This window comes from Fundulus heteroclitus, unplaced genomic scaffold (genome assembly GCF_011125445.2).
Source record: "Fundulus heteroclitus isolate FHET01 unplaced genomic scaffold, MU-UCD_Fhet_4.1 scaffold_97, whole genome shotgun sequence".
In the NCBI taxonomy this organism is placed as follows: domain Eukaryota; kingdom Metazoa; phylum Chordata; class Actinopteri; order Cyprinodontiformes; family Fundulidae; genus Fundulus; species Fundulus heteroclitus.
In genome coordinates, this window is record NW_023397439.1 from 399690 (window position 1) to 415132 (window position 15443).

Consider the following 15443-nt stretch of genomic DNA (forward strand, 5'->3'; position numbering starts at 1 on the left):
AATTCTGAGTGGAAAAAGTAAGGTTGAAGGGAGGAGCTTTGGGTTAGGCTTTGATTTATTTATTTTTTTATCATTATTTGATTTATCTATTGATGCGGGGGAACACACAGGCCTAAAGAAGTCCTGTCGGCACTTTTTTGATCCTTTAAGCAGATGGGATTTGTGGGGTTTTGCTAAAATGCCACAAATTATATGTCCCAAAAGCTTTTAATCGCATATTATCTGCATAAAGCTGTGAATGTGTGGGGCGACTGAACCCACTAAGTTTTTTGTGGGCTAAAAGATTGAAATGGGAAACTTAAAAATGGGTTTATAAGTTACTTTTTGGTGTTTCAGAATTTTGATGTTCCAACATGCATTACAGTGCCTTGCAAAAAATATCTGTACTCCTTGAATGAGTTCATACTTTGTCATGTTACAACCACAAACATCAACGTGTTTCAATGAGACTTTATATGACTAACACCAAGTAGTGTTTAAATGCAGACTTACTTACACATTGCTGTCCACCTAAACTGTCAGAGTGGACAAAAATAGTATTAATTAAGGAAGCAGCCAAGAGCCTAAAGGGTAACTTTGAAGCTGGAGAGATCTACAGCTCAAGTAGGAAGAAAGCTAGTATATACTCCACAATTCTGGAGGTTCAAGAAGATATGTACATACAGCCATTGTTTCAAGAAAGTCTAAATTCCAGTTTACCCCCAGCCATGTAGGGGATCTGACAAGCATAGGGAAGAAGGTGGTCTGGTCAGGTAAAACCAAAATTAAATTGTGGGGTCTACATGGAAAATACTATCTTGGGATGAAAGAACTCTGCACATCATCTCCACAATAGACTATGTATTTTGGCAGCATAATGCCGGTCAGAATTAATGGTATGGATGGTAGAGCTGATACAGGACAACACTGGTAGAAAACCTGTTCAAGTTCAAGTCCAAGTTCAGACCTAAACTGCAATGAGAATCTGGTGCAAAACTCGGACATTTATTTTCGCAGATTCTTTCCATCCAATCTGGCTCGGCTTGAGCTATTTTTCATAGAAAATTTCAGTCTCCAAATCTGCACAGCTGCTGGAGACATGCCTCAAAAGACCCGCAGTTGTAACTGTAATAAGCGGTGGTTTAACAAAATATAGACTCAGGGCAATGAATACAAATTCACACCTCTCTTCAGATTTCTATTAGTAAGGAAGAGAAGAATAATTTAAAACCATGCATAATTTCCCTTCGACTCTGCAAGTACATGCTACTCTGTGTTGGTCTATCCAGTAAACTCCTAGCAAAATGCGTTTAAGTTTCCACTATGAAACAGTTCAGGGGGTGTGAATACTTCTTCAAGAGCCGGTGTTTGAAACATAAAACTATATTGACAAGAATAGACCCCAGAGTTGTAGCTTTTGTCGCGGTCACGTCTTTCCAGGCCACTTCTGTGAATTTCGACACTGTTTAAGTACAGGTGTTGAATGACATAATAGTGGTGGGCAGTTCCGTTCCCGGAGCGGGGGAGCGAGTTGATACTGTTGGATAGAAATGGTTCACTGAGAGCAGCCGAAGTGGAGAGGGGATCATCAAGGATAAGAGGAAAGACAGAAGGAAGGGGTGAGATTGAAAAGAAACAAGAGGAAAATGGCCGGGGTGGAGGACGGTAAGCGCGGATAAGTCTTTAGACAAGTGAGCTCTGAGCTAAAGAAAGCCAGTGAGACAAAAAAAAAATCTGCCAAGTTTGTTTTATTCATACTGTGGACAGCTACAGCTTCACTATGTACTTTTAAAGCCAACACACAGATAGTAAGTAGAATACAAACGCTTCCGGACTGCTTTCCAGAGTGTTTCCTGTTTTGTGATGTTTCAGTGAAGCAGATCTCTGTGTCATGTTGAAGATTATTAAATGATTCAACATTGTCTGACAGCCCAGAACTCGCTGGCATCCTCGTCTCCTATTCTCTTTAATCACGTCCTCTTTGAATCCAAACCTGTTTTGCTCAATTTTTCGTGCATCTAAAAAAAAAAAAAAAAAAATAAATCCCACAGAAAGCCCCAACTCCAAAGTAAACAGTGACAATCAGCATTTATTGTTGAAGCTTTTTGATTTCCTGGCACCTAATAATATGTTCGGTAATGGGATGTTTGAATGGAGTTATTTGTTGCTGCTGTTCAAGAATAACAATCCAGCGGTATATTGAATTTAGCTCTTTGAGGTCCCTCTCAAAGACAAGCTATCTCCTAAGTCGGAAATGAATTATTTAAATTAAGCTGAAGTTTTTGTGTGTTTTACAGGCCACTAGGCATTGGAGCAAAAAATATATTTCAGGAGCTCTGCCAAACTGCTTCACTTGATTGGATGTTGAAGGAAAAAAATAAAAATTCTTCTGAAAAGTCACAAGCCAGCTTGCTCACAGACACACACTCAGTTAACGCAACACACCAGAAAACTCCTCAGGGTTCGTTCTAATGATACCCGTGTGATTTATGCAGCAGATGAGTGAGTAAAAAAAGAACTGGAGAACTGACCTAATAAAACCCAAATCTTTGCCTTTGTTTCCCACTATGCTTTTCTTTTTCTTTTTTCTTTTTTTTTTTTTGAAAGAAGCCAAAACTGGCAAACCTTATCACAAAAGACGCTGGAACTATGACATATTTCCTTGAGCGTAAATGCGCGTTGTTGCTCTTTGTGGCCCACATTTCCTGACGCTTGATGCTTTCAGACGAACAAATGACAAACGGTTGCATATTGCAACAACATTGTATTTCCCATTTGGGATTAATAAAGTATTTCCTTGAATGGAATCGGATAAGATTTTACTTAATCCATTGTCAAATCTTCAGAAAAGAGAAGTGTCCTACAGAATAACTCCCCGCGTTGTTTTTGCACACAGTGAATCAACTTAACATTTTGGCTTTCGTAAGTTTTCCATTTTCATCTGAAACTCAAAAACTAAATGGTGCCGGAGATAAAACATTGGCCTAAACAGTGAAGCATGGATATAGTGGTGAAAAGCTCACAGAGGATACTTTATGTAATCTCAGGGCACCAGGGTTGGCTCACACTAGACTCCAAGCCGCTGTTGCAGAAAGAAACCCAAAGACAGTAGCAAATTTTCTAAATCCCTTGTAGACACAGAAAGTTAAGACAAGCAGGCGCTATGAAACAAAGCCCCAACCCGTATATCTAAACATCCCACAAAACCCTTGGCACAGAGTTATAGCCCTTGGCATTTTGAGTTCCCCAAATCTTCTTGCAGCCAGATATTGATAAAAAAAAAAGCGTGAAAATCCCACCTAGGAATTCTTTGCTTCCCAAAGCATGAGCTGTTTCTGCAAAATAAGCAATAGGAAACCTTATGTGCTATAATCGCATTGTAAATTTGATTTATTTTTTTTGATGTTACTCTCTTTGACATTTCCCTCTTTCCTTCAACTTGTTCTGCAAGTATCTTGTGCTACGTGGCAATAGGAGTTTATAAGGATTTCTCGACAAAGCCGAGTCTTTTGATGAGCATTTGTACCCTCCGGAGACAGAACACAGCCGCTATTCCATTAAGAGCGAAATGCTTGCTTGAAAACAAATAAAAACAGGGCCTCTCTCATCATTAGATCTTAAGCGCTTAATCCCACACGGAGGCGGGTCCACTCTTCCATGGTAAATCTTCTCATTGTATCTAGTACATATGGATTTTCCTCCCGGAGTGTCGTCGCATGCCAAGTGGTGGATGCTGACCCCTCGAGGCAGAGGGCAATCTTTGCCATCAGGAAGCTCTTTTGGGTCAATCCGGGGGGATCGGGAAAAAAAGTGACTTATGGACTTACGGATTAAGTGGTGAAAGAGGTCTAAAATTGAGATGGAAAAGATCATTACTGGTTCAAACAAATGCTTTTGTTCCTGAAAACCTTGCAGAATTGCCGTTGTTTTGTGATGCTATGCATATGAGCTTTGAATCAAAGCTGGATTTTTTTTTTTTCCTGCTGAGAGTGAAAATGCAGACTTGATTTATGTCTCCTTTCTTTTCTTCGCCTACTCATAAAAGACGCCCACACGCATACACACAAAGAAATCCTTACCTACGTGCAGTATTTATTCAAGTCAGAGTTGCTCTTCACCATAGGGGTAAATATTGATAATAGGTGACGAACTCAGCACAAAGGGTTTTGCTTTTAGCATTTATAAAAACTGCCGGCAGTCTTTGTAATCACATGGCATTTATAGCAGGCATGCAGGCAATTTTATTGTTGTCTTTGCTCCTTGTGAAAGCTTCAAGGCTCCTCAGTGAGAAAACAACAATAGCCTCGTTGTTCTGTCTTTTCTACATCCGTCTCCTCGAAGAGAGAACATAAAACTCTTCCTACTGTGCGCTCCAGCTAGTCTCACTTGTATCTGTGCTGCTTCGGTGCAGAAGGGATATTTTGTAAAGCGTTACAGTTTAGGGCATGGCAAGCATGTCAGCAGTGAAATCAATAAATAATGTGCCTTCAGGTCTCATTTGAAGAAGCAGAATCTGATCTGAAATGACTTTTCAGTCTGGGTAAACCTATAGCATCTAGATGTTAGAGAGGAAGTCTTCTCTCCTTCTGTCTGCTTAAAACAGATGGGGCAGGAGTTGAGGTGCACCGAATATTTTGTGGCTGTTTTCTGATCTTTTATTTATTAATTTTTTTGTATAGATAGGCTTTAGGTATCAAGTTAAATCATGCTGATTCTGTGGTTTAAAGTTATATTATTGGTATGCCAGAGAACTTGTTGTGGTGACTGGAGTTTTCACCTGCTGTATGAAGCACAAAGTGGTGTCACTCACACTCCTCTCTCCAAATTCTGCTGATGAGTTGGCTTCAAGACACCTACTGCACGTTTTCTTTGCTAACGAGAAAGATACAATTGTCTCTTTGGGAACATTTCTGGTCGCACAAAACCAGTCATGGCTTGGAATCTAAAGTAGTGGCAGCTTTTGCTAATTTCAAATCTACAGTTGGCAAACAATGACAAGCATATCTCTTACGAAGACAATTGTAGCCAGGCACCCTGAGCAGATAGCCCAACTAAATATCCAACTAAAATCAGCTGGTTATACTTCCAGTGTCACTCCACAAAGAGCACAATGGTAAAAACATATACTGGTTTTGGCCAATAAGCACCAAAAGCCCACTACTAAATTAAGTTGGTATGTATTTTGTTTATTGTGGTATTTCTTGTTGACCTTTCTTTTGCTTAGATATATGTATAAAATCAAAAGAAGAGATAACATTCTTGTAGATCTATAAATCTTCAGGATACTGTAGATTTGAGTAATTATTAATTGGCAAGGCAAGGCAAATTTATTTATATAGCACAGTTCAGTACACAGACAATGCAAAGTGCTTTACATGATTAAAATACAGGAAATAAAGCAGAAAAAAAGCAAGTAGGAAAAAGCAGTTGGATTATATATTAAAAAAAATAAAAAAATGCATTTGACTGTTTAACTAGTGCAGTCGAAGGCAGTCCTAAACAAATTAGTTTTTAGTCTTGATTTAAAGGAACTCAGGCTTTCAGCACTTTTACAGTCCTCTGGAAGTTTGTTCCAGATAAGTGGAGCATAGGAACTGAATGCTGCTTCTCCGTGTTTGGTTCTGGTTCTAGGTATGCACAGCAGGCTGGAGCCAGAAGACCTGAGTGGTCTGGAGGGTTGATACACTGATAACAAGTCTGTGATGTATTTAGGTGCTAAGCCATTCAGGGATTTATAGACTAACAGAAGTATTTTAAAGTCTATTCTCTAAGATAGAGGGAGCCAGTGTAAGGACTTTAGAACTGGGGTGATGTGCTCTACTTTCTTAGTCTTAGTGAGGATGCAGGCAGCAGCGTTCTGGATCAGCTGCAGCTGTCTGATCCACTTTTTAGGCAGACCTGTGAAAACACAGTTGCAGTAATCTATTCGACTAAAAATAAACGCAATTGTAATTCTATTGGCAGCAATGGTGACATTGCGCCATCTGTGTGAGTAAGCAGTGACTGCAGAGCTGTGTTTTGAAGCTGTCCTTAGGACCCTATATTAGCATTGTTAGTGCTGTACTAAAACTTTATTTACTGACTTTTAGAAAATAGATCCTTTCCTTATAGCGAAGTTCGTCAGCTTCAAGAGCCAAAATAAAATCCAGTTGCATTGCAAAGAGCCACTCAACAAAGTGTCCACACATTTCTATAACTTGAATGCCTTGATTAAAACCTAAACTACTTTGAACATTTTCATATCAAATTTTCTTGTTCCTTAAAGCTGCAGTAGGTTACTTTTGTAAAAAATAATTTATTCTTTTTACAGATTTGTTAAAACTGCCACTATCCCCTAACAGTATGACATTAGACAGATAATCTGTGAAAAAGTCAGGCTCCTCTGGCTCCTCCGAGTGGTCCTACTGTCATTTGCAGAAATACGCTGCTCCTGGGCAGAAACAACCAATCAGAGCCAAGAGGAATGCCTAAGCAGTTTCAGTCACTCTCGTGTACGTGCCGCTCACACCCATCCCCTGCTCAGACCCAACTGTCATTCAAGGTCAAGATCGTAGAAACAACCTAACCTTACAGGAAAACTGACAATTTCTTGAGTGGCAACTCCTCAGAAAACAAAGACCGGCAAATGAAAGCTAAAAAGAAAGAGAGAGACCAAAATAAAACATCGGAGCAGCACAGCAGGCTCCGATGTGGGGGAGGAGCTGTGGACGGAAGATTGTCTCACAGCAGAGAGCAAGGGCGAGGGACCTGTAAGGTGTACTTGTTTAAATGTTCAGGCTAAGGCCATGAATAAAAATAAAAACAGCTGAAATCACAAAATGTCCTCAGGAAGTTTGGCTCTGGTCCCCCTAGTGGATCAGTAGTGGTAACTGCAGTAAAGATGGCTGAACTCTAGACGTGTCAAGTGTCCTCACTGGATAAAGAAGTGGAACACAGGCAAAGTTAATATCCATCCATTTTCCGAACCGCTTTATCCCTCATGGGGTCGCGGGGGGTGCTGGTGCCTATCTCCAGCGTTCACTGGGCGAGAGGCAGGGTACACCCTGGACAGGTCGCCAGTCTGTCGCAGGGCAACACAGAGACAAACAGGACAAACAACCATTCACGCACACACTCACACCTAAGGACAATTTGGAGAAGCCAATTAACCTAACAGTCATGTTTTTGGTCTGTGGGAGGAAGCCGGAGTACCCGGAGAGAACCCACGCATGCACAGGGAGAACATGCAAACTCCATGCAGAAAGACCCAGGGGTGTACTCGAACCCAGGACCTTCTTGCTGCAAGGCAACAGCGCTAACCACTGCGCCACTGTGCAGCAAAGTTAATATATTAAAAAAAAAAAAAAAAACTTCACAACCTGAAATTAATATGAGAACCTGGACAGATCAATCAAGACGCTGTGAATCGCACAGGTCAGGAACAGGAAATGGAGCCCCATGTGGCTTGGGAGTTGCACGTTCGCTTTGTGCACCTTAGATGTCGAAAGCTCCAAAGGATAAAACAAAGTGACTTTATTGTACTCCAATTAGCCTTACCGTTCTCTGCTTTGAGGCTTAAGCGTTCTCACTCTCTTACATTCAGAGTGAATCACAGACATTTTTAGAAATAGTGTTTCCTTTAAAACGGCACCTTACATTTCTATGTTTTATACTTTACTGATGCTGAAAATAGATAATTTCTTCACTCTGTAACAACACCAACACAGAAGTCGGTCCTGTTAAAAATAGGACCTATACAGTCCACACTTGGACCAGAATTTCAAAGTGAACACTCATTGGTGTGGGCAGATCAACCTAAAAATTATCCGATTTGGGTCGACAGTCGAATCTCTAAGGGCCTGTTGTTGTTCCAACAATAATATTTGGAGGGAAAGTTTGAAACAGGGACATCAGAAAAAAATGAGGGGGAAATGCTGCAAATGTTTGGAAGTGCAGTCTAAACTATCACTGCCTATCTTCGGTCTTTGCTCTGGTCTTTGATGCAAAACAGGCACAGAATAGGAGAAAAAGATTCAGTGGTGTTGTGCAGTGTGTGTGTGTGTTGTGTGCGGTTTTCTCGGAAGCACAGACGACTTGAGGCCACATTTGCCCGCAGCTCTTGGACGTGGCCTACTTCTAAGTGTGCAGTCATTAATGTGCTCCGCTTTAAGTACACAAATGGGATTTTAATTCATACCCAGAATTCTGTATGCAGGCCATCTGTTCTGTGTCTTTTCGTTCATTAAATTCAGAGCTGTGTTAAATACATAAATATGAACTGCATAAAAATAGTACGGATTTGAAAAAGTGCCACTTTGCTGGTTGTAACCTTGACCATTCTAAAAAATGTGGCGACGTTAAATCATGTATGGGACCACTTGTGTCTTGTGGATGTTGTGCTTGAATGATGTCTTGCAGGAGACGCTCTAAGTGCAATGTCTAGAGCTCAGGCGTCTGCAATGATATCAGGTCAAGCTCTCCTCTCCTCTGTGTGCAATGGCATGCCAATGTGATATTAAAGCATTTTACAATGCATAAATTATAGCCATATTGGTTAGGTCATTGTTAGATCAGTTTCTACTATCGTGGTACCGGTGGAAAGATTGAAAAGGAGAAGTAAGGGTTATAAAAAATTAAACCTTTTGGGTGCTGCCCTCCTTTTTGATCTTAAGGCTGCCATGCTATCATAGAGCGAGGCATGGCTGAGTGTTCCGTACCACAGTAAATGGATAAGTGCACTTTTCAAAGAGGGGTGTGGAGGTGGGTTGGGGGGCAACCAGCACAATAACAAAGGATGCATTACCTAATAGATCTGGCAGAAATACAGAGCTCAGGGTGGTCTTATAAAGCTGGGTTACAGTACTTTAATCAATCACGAAGAACACAAGCCAATTTAGGAAGAAGGCTGACATTCAAGATAGGCTTTCAGACAGGATTAGAAATAGTGAATGGAAAGTAAACATATCTGCCGGGCCGAGCTGAAAGGACTTTTGTCAGCAGACGGTGTTCCCCTCTCCCTGTGTGATACTGAAGCATGTCTCTGGCTCACACCTCACCGTCAGCCAACCCTGCCCATCTTTCTGTGTTTGAAAGGTAACATTATGTCTTACCAGCTTATCTCCTTGGATGTTTTCCTTTTTTCACGAAATGCAAATGTGTGTTTGTACAAAAAGACAGCAGTGACCGCCTCAGTAGTTTACTCTCCCTTCAGGAAAGGGCACTGTCATTTAAAATCTTCCTCGGGAGCTCATTCTTCTGGATTCTCAAGGCTGACTAATGATATCCAGAATGCCAATGTGAGCAAGCAAGACAACCATGATAACGGTGGAAAGAAGATGGTGTTTCTCCCCGCAACCTATTATTCTTATTTATCTAAAACTAAACCACTCTTATGTTATTGTTAAATAATTAACTGGTCATAAAGGAATTATATTATTGCACCAGAAATGAAAAATTAAAGGTAGAGTCAGCGATTTTCCCAGAAGTTTCCCCAAGACCGTCTTACCTGCTTTTCCACTACTCGGGGGTTGTGTGGAAAAAAAGCATTCCCAAAGTCACTCTGGTCTTATTTCTTTCTACTGAGGTCTTCCTCTTCTTCTTATAAACTTGTACAGGGTTTGCTACTTGTGACTCTCGGCCATGTTCAAAGTATACGGTACCAGCGGAGCTGCAATGAACGGCTAATACCGAAGCTAACTACTAGGCTAACCGGATACATACAACTCTAACCAAATCCTGCCATTCGGACCAAACGGCAAGGATTGGTTAGAGTTTTACAGGCCTGAAGCTTTCACAGAGATCTATTTTTTTAAACTCCTTTTTCTGAATACATAAAGTATTGACTACCTTCAGGATGGAAGGACCATTATACTCAGTAAAATAAAAAGTGATTCTGAACAGGAATACCAACTATAGCTTTAAGGGTATCTTGTCTCAAATAGACGTAGGCAAATATGAGATTCTCATAGCATGATAATCCTGAGGAAAATGCAGTTGATTTATGTTATCAGAACATTTGAATTAATATTTAATATGTAACACCATAGGGGTGTAACAAAACACCCAGCTCATGAAATGGGATCATACGTTTCACACAAGACAAGATAGAGACATGATTTTAGTACTATTTTGCTAAAAACATTTACCACTGCTATTTTTTGTTTTCAAAAAACACAAACTGTGTTTGAGGAACATGAAATCCTCTTGGAATGATTGACTGGAACACATGTTCAGTCTTTGAATCATAGGTGATCATAATAATAAAACGATGGCATAATAGAAATATTTGAAAAGAAAATATTAAAAGCTCTATAAAAAAAGCTGTTTAGGTTAAAATTTCCCAGTTCAAGTTTGATCAGTCTATGTATTTTAAATTTAGAACTGAATGTGGAGGAGGGTGACCATTTCCACAACACCAAAAAGGAGGACATGTGGAATATCAATAAATTACTACAGTGTACATACAACTCTGGTATGCTCTTTTATAGTACAATTTTGAGTGGTTTAAAGATGTTTTTGTGGCTGAAAAGGAAAAAAATATTAATGAAAAGTGAAAAACTGTTGGTTCACAATATTTGTATTCATTCACTACATTGTGGTGGTCAAAAAGTGACCACTGAGATGAATCATGTATAGAGTGCCACAAAGCATGTTATAACATGTGTGGACTTAAATGTGGAAAAACAATTAACAGGTAACATACATAATAAAAATGCTTTTAAAAAGAGCCTAAATAACCTGTTATGCAAACAACAAGAGATTGTCAAAAAAAAATACATTCAACTGCTCAAAAAGTATAACATTTTTAAAGTGCTTCAGTCTTTTGAGGACTTGTCTTCAGTGTCTGTGTGTGTGTAGCAGACATGTCTTTAAGGAAACTCCACATTTACCCTCTGTAGCATTTGAAACCCTCAATTTTGGTGCTTTCCCATTCGGGGTTTTAGAGACTCTGTTCAGCATAGTATAAGTAAGCCTGGTTAAAAAAAACAATATTATTTATTAGCAGCACTGTTTTATTTTCTTTATGTTCCACATGTCTAGTCGTAAACATAACGACAACCAAGTTTCAAGCTTCAAGTACTAAGTTAATTATGTGTAAGCTATTACTATGGGGCTAAGTAACAACTGGATAGTGTTTTGTTAGACAAACTTCAACGTGATGTAGCATTCTAAATTGCAAACCCCTATAATGTTAGTAATATTGCTGTTGATAACATTTATTTATGTTTCATAGAAATACATAGATACAAAACATCAGTTTTTAAGTTCTTAGGGCAGAATAATGGCTTTTCAGCTAAATCTGATGTCTTAGGTTAATTGTGACATTGTTATGTTATACATTGATGGGTGGTGCAACATTTGTTTCCACACCATGGCTTACCAACTGCCAAGGCCTTTAAAATTGTAATTTTTAAATACCTTTTTTCAGCCATCTGACTAGAAGTAAGCTCTCTCCTCTACCGGGGATGAGAGAATCATTATTCATTCTTGACAGATTATTCTGTGGTCTTTAAACCAGAACTTTTTAAATCTCAGCTACACCTTGAACCCAAAAATCACCAGATGCCTAGTTTCAATCTTGGAAATTTGAAGACAGATTTTTAGATTCTTCAAACCTCATTTGTTTCCCAACATTCAAACAAAGCCCTTAATTCTAACTCTGAGCACATAACATTTTAATGATTACTATACAAAGCAGTTATGACTGTGATAAGGCCATTGTTCAACAGTGCTTATTGATATCACTCAGTAATCCCTTTATATTTACTGTAAATCCACCTACCTCTGAAGGAGTCTTAATGTGATGAATTATGATTGAAAGACTGGAACCATGTTTGAATTTCCAAACATAGATGATGTGTTATTGGACTGAGGTGAAAGCATTAAGGATTTATATCGACATTTTACCAATTTAAATTTTCACTCCTCTGTATTCATGCTCTGGGTGCCAAACATCTTTATTTGACCTTCCTTAGATCAGAAATCTTCCCTCAGAAAACCAGCATCTTTTACTCAAATGTCAAAGATTATATGTTAAAAAGCTCTTCTGCATAATAAAATGTGATTCAATTCTTAAACACCCCTTATTATTGGCTGATAGAGGCCGTGCAGCTCAGTGTGCATGTGTTTGGTCTTTGTTTATGCTGGAGATGAAGGTCAGCCCCTCATTAGTGCTGCTGCATCGTTTTTGATGTTGTGATATACATAGCAATCAAGTGCGGCTCGCATTGGTAGTTACTGTTGACCTTTAGTTAAAAGCACATCAAAGTCTGGTTCTTTCAAAACTTAATTATCCAATAAAACTCCTGGCTTCATGTACAGTGGACAGACCTCATTTAATCTTATGTCATTAAGCTACAGTAACCCTAAACATACCCCATGTGTGCAACAGAGCACATGCTGTCATGTTCATGAGTCCATTATGCTTTTATGATCACTGCTCAAACTTGCACATTTTTTTTATGTTCATACATTAGATACTCTGGGTTTTGCTGTTTGAGGTGCACTGGCTCCCAGATTTGTATTTAAAAATTCAGCTTCTTACACGGCATTGCACACTGGCAGCTTTAACTTTTGTGCAACTACCAGGCATTTGCATGTCAATAACATAATTTTACCACTGTGCTCCTGGCATTTGTAAGCGCTCTGCAAGGAAGCCAAGTAATCAAGAACTGTGAACGGGAACCTTAGATAGATTTATTGTACATTGCTGCATTTCTGAACATTCAATTTTTCTCAAACATCATCCGAGCTTAATTGATCAGCGCTAACAATTAAAGACTCTCAGACACATGATTTAGGACTGTTTTAAAAAAAAAAAATACAAGTAATATTTAAATGAATCTCCCTAGGGAAAAGTTGATGATATAGCCGAAAATGCTGCCTGCGATGCAGTAGCAACCGTATAAAGACACAGTGTGATACTTTCAGATCTGAGCCATTTAATTAATTTATGTTCCTTCAGGAAGTCCAGATCTGAAACCATATCCTACCTGAATGAGAAAAATCTTGCAGCTTGAACATTAGCGCTGCAAACGTTGAGGCACATAATGTGTTATTAGCTCATTAAATCTACAGGCAGCATCTGGGTCATATCTCTGCTTGCTGTATGTGGGATTATGAGAGGCTTTTCACATTCAATGATAAAGCTGAAATTTCAATTTTAACAAAGAGCAGCATCCACCTTCCCTTAAATTAATATCTTATTTAGCTTATTAGGCCACTGAAAGACTCATCTCATCTTGCTTTCAGCACTTGCTGTTCATGTGTGCACCTTTGAGCACATACACAAATCTTTTACATATTCTTATTATTATTATTTCAAGTAGTTTTCAAAGGGCATATATTGCTTAAAGGGGAAAAAAATGCTGTAGGTTCTTTGAATAAGACAGTAGTTTAAAATCCAGAAATGTTATGCGTTTATAGACTGAAAATGATGAGAGTGATTTGTTTCAGCGCATTCAGTGAATTGAAGAAGAGTATGAGTAAGTAGCTAACTAGCCAGTCACAAATAAGACCCAATGAAGGAAAAACTGTCTGTTTCCAATCTCTAGCCTGTTGAAATGTTCATCTGTTCTTGGCCAATACAGATTTCTGTTTTTTTGTCAATTTTCACTTTCTGAGTTCTTTGTAGTTATTATTAAATTATTACAACCCTATTAAAGTGCATGCTTTTCTTAAAGCATTTCTAGACCAAACAGCAGTTCCAGGTTTTAGTTTTGAAGCATCCATTAAAAAAAGAAAAAAATAGCTAACCAATATTTGATCTACTGGCTGATTCTGATCTCTGGCAGATTGTTTGGTGCATCTTTATGTATTTATTTCATTTTTTCTGTAAACGTTTGTCATTTTGGGAGGTAAAATTTGTTATATCTTCAAACAACAGAATTTAACATGCAATTGGATCAAACTGATGGATAGTTTTCATCAATACATGACTCTACTGCTTTTTAAAGTAATGCACAGCTAAGGGATTTCCAGTTGGCGACGAGGTCTTCAAAGGGCTGGCACAGAACGAGGACCTTGTTTGTGTTTCAGCTTCTTCAGTTGAGAATCAGATAGCTGGGGCAGGAATTTGTTTTCTGCATCTGCAGGAAATGTTGGCCAGAATAAACGTTCCCCTTAACACAATGTAGATTACACACATCATTCAATTATTATACCAATATGGTGCAGTTTCTATTTTATTTTATTTATTTTTCAAATAACCTCCACATTAGAACCAGCATTCCTTCTTGCTTGATGAGGCCATTTCCCCCCTTCTAAATCAGCAAATTAACTTGTTTTAAAGACATCTGTATTTGATACTGGTTGAGTACTTTATTAACTGCCTGGTTGCTTTCACTGAAAGAAATAAAAGTCAACATCACACGTATGAGCTGATTTAATAATTTAGTACCAATGAACTCAAAACAAAGGTTGTGAGATCAGCTCCATGTTGCAATTAGCAGCCAAATCAAATTAGCTCACATGGAATCCTCAGTTCAACACTGTATGCTCTTTAGGTTTTAAAAGCTGCTTAAGGGGAAACAAAATGTTTCCTCACTCCTTTCTATTGATACCCGTAACTGATCCACTCTGATCAATGTTCAATGCACAGCATGTGACTGCCACATTTGTTAAGTAGTGTTCAGAGAAGCAATGGAAAATAACCCGAGTGATTCCCTGCAGGTCCTTCAAAATGTAGATGTGTTGACCAACTCCCATTTAAAGCATAATTTACACAAGAGAGCTGGGGAATAATTGATGATTTAAATTTCAGATGACAGTTCTAAACTCTGATCTGCTTTATATACGCAATGCCATAGCAATGCTGTTCAGATTCCCTGCCCTTGCCTGACTTTTATTAGAGAAAGATCCCAGAAGGCTGAAAAAATCCATCCTCCTTTTCACTGTAAGCCAGAAATTGATGTTTGTGCTGCCATGTTATACGTGCTGTCCTCACAGCTGAGCAGATGAGAAGAGCAGCTTGAAATATCAGCTGAATTCTCCTTGGTATGCTTGAGTGGATCCTACTCACTATATCTAATAAAAACTTACTTCCAACAGATGATGGGCAATCAGAAGACATAACATTTTGGATGTTTTAATATTTTATATAAATAGATTATACACGAGGCAGGTTGTATATTATAAGAGTGTGTTTTTGATCTACATGCCACGTTAAATAAAAATAATATATTCTAGCTTCAAAACCCACCTCTACTACATCAAGCCGTAAGCTATTTTCTTTCATTGTTTAGTTTGCATTATTAAAAATACAGAGGAACCTCTGAATACATATTGTATTTATTTGAACAGTTTGTTATTTCAAACATGTGACCCCAGTGAAAAATTTAATGAATAATAAATAAATATTGAATAAACTGAGTTGAAAACATTTCCAGCCACCCTACTGTCCAAACATGCTCAGCACTCAGAACCGGTCATTATTAACATCAAAAAGTAATTGCTAGAAGTATCCTACAATGATATAATAATAATAA

The 15443-nt window shown here is 38.6% G+C and overlaps 1 protein-coding gene across 3 annotated transcripts in view; it reads left to right on the top strand.

The window, feature by feature from the left end:
* The window catches only part of nlgn3a (neuroligin 3a), a 158498-nt gene that overhangs the window by 15179 nt on the left and 127876 nt on the right, over positions 1 to 15443 (top strand). The gene's annotated exons all lie outside the window — the stretch shown is intronic.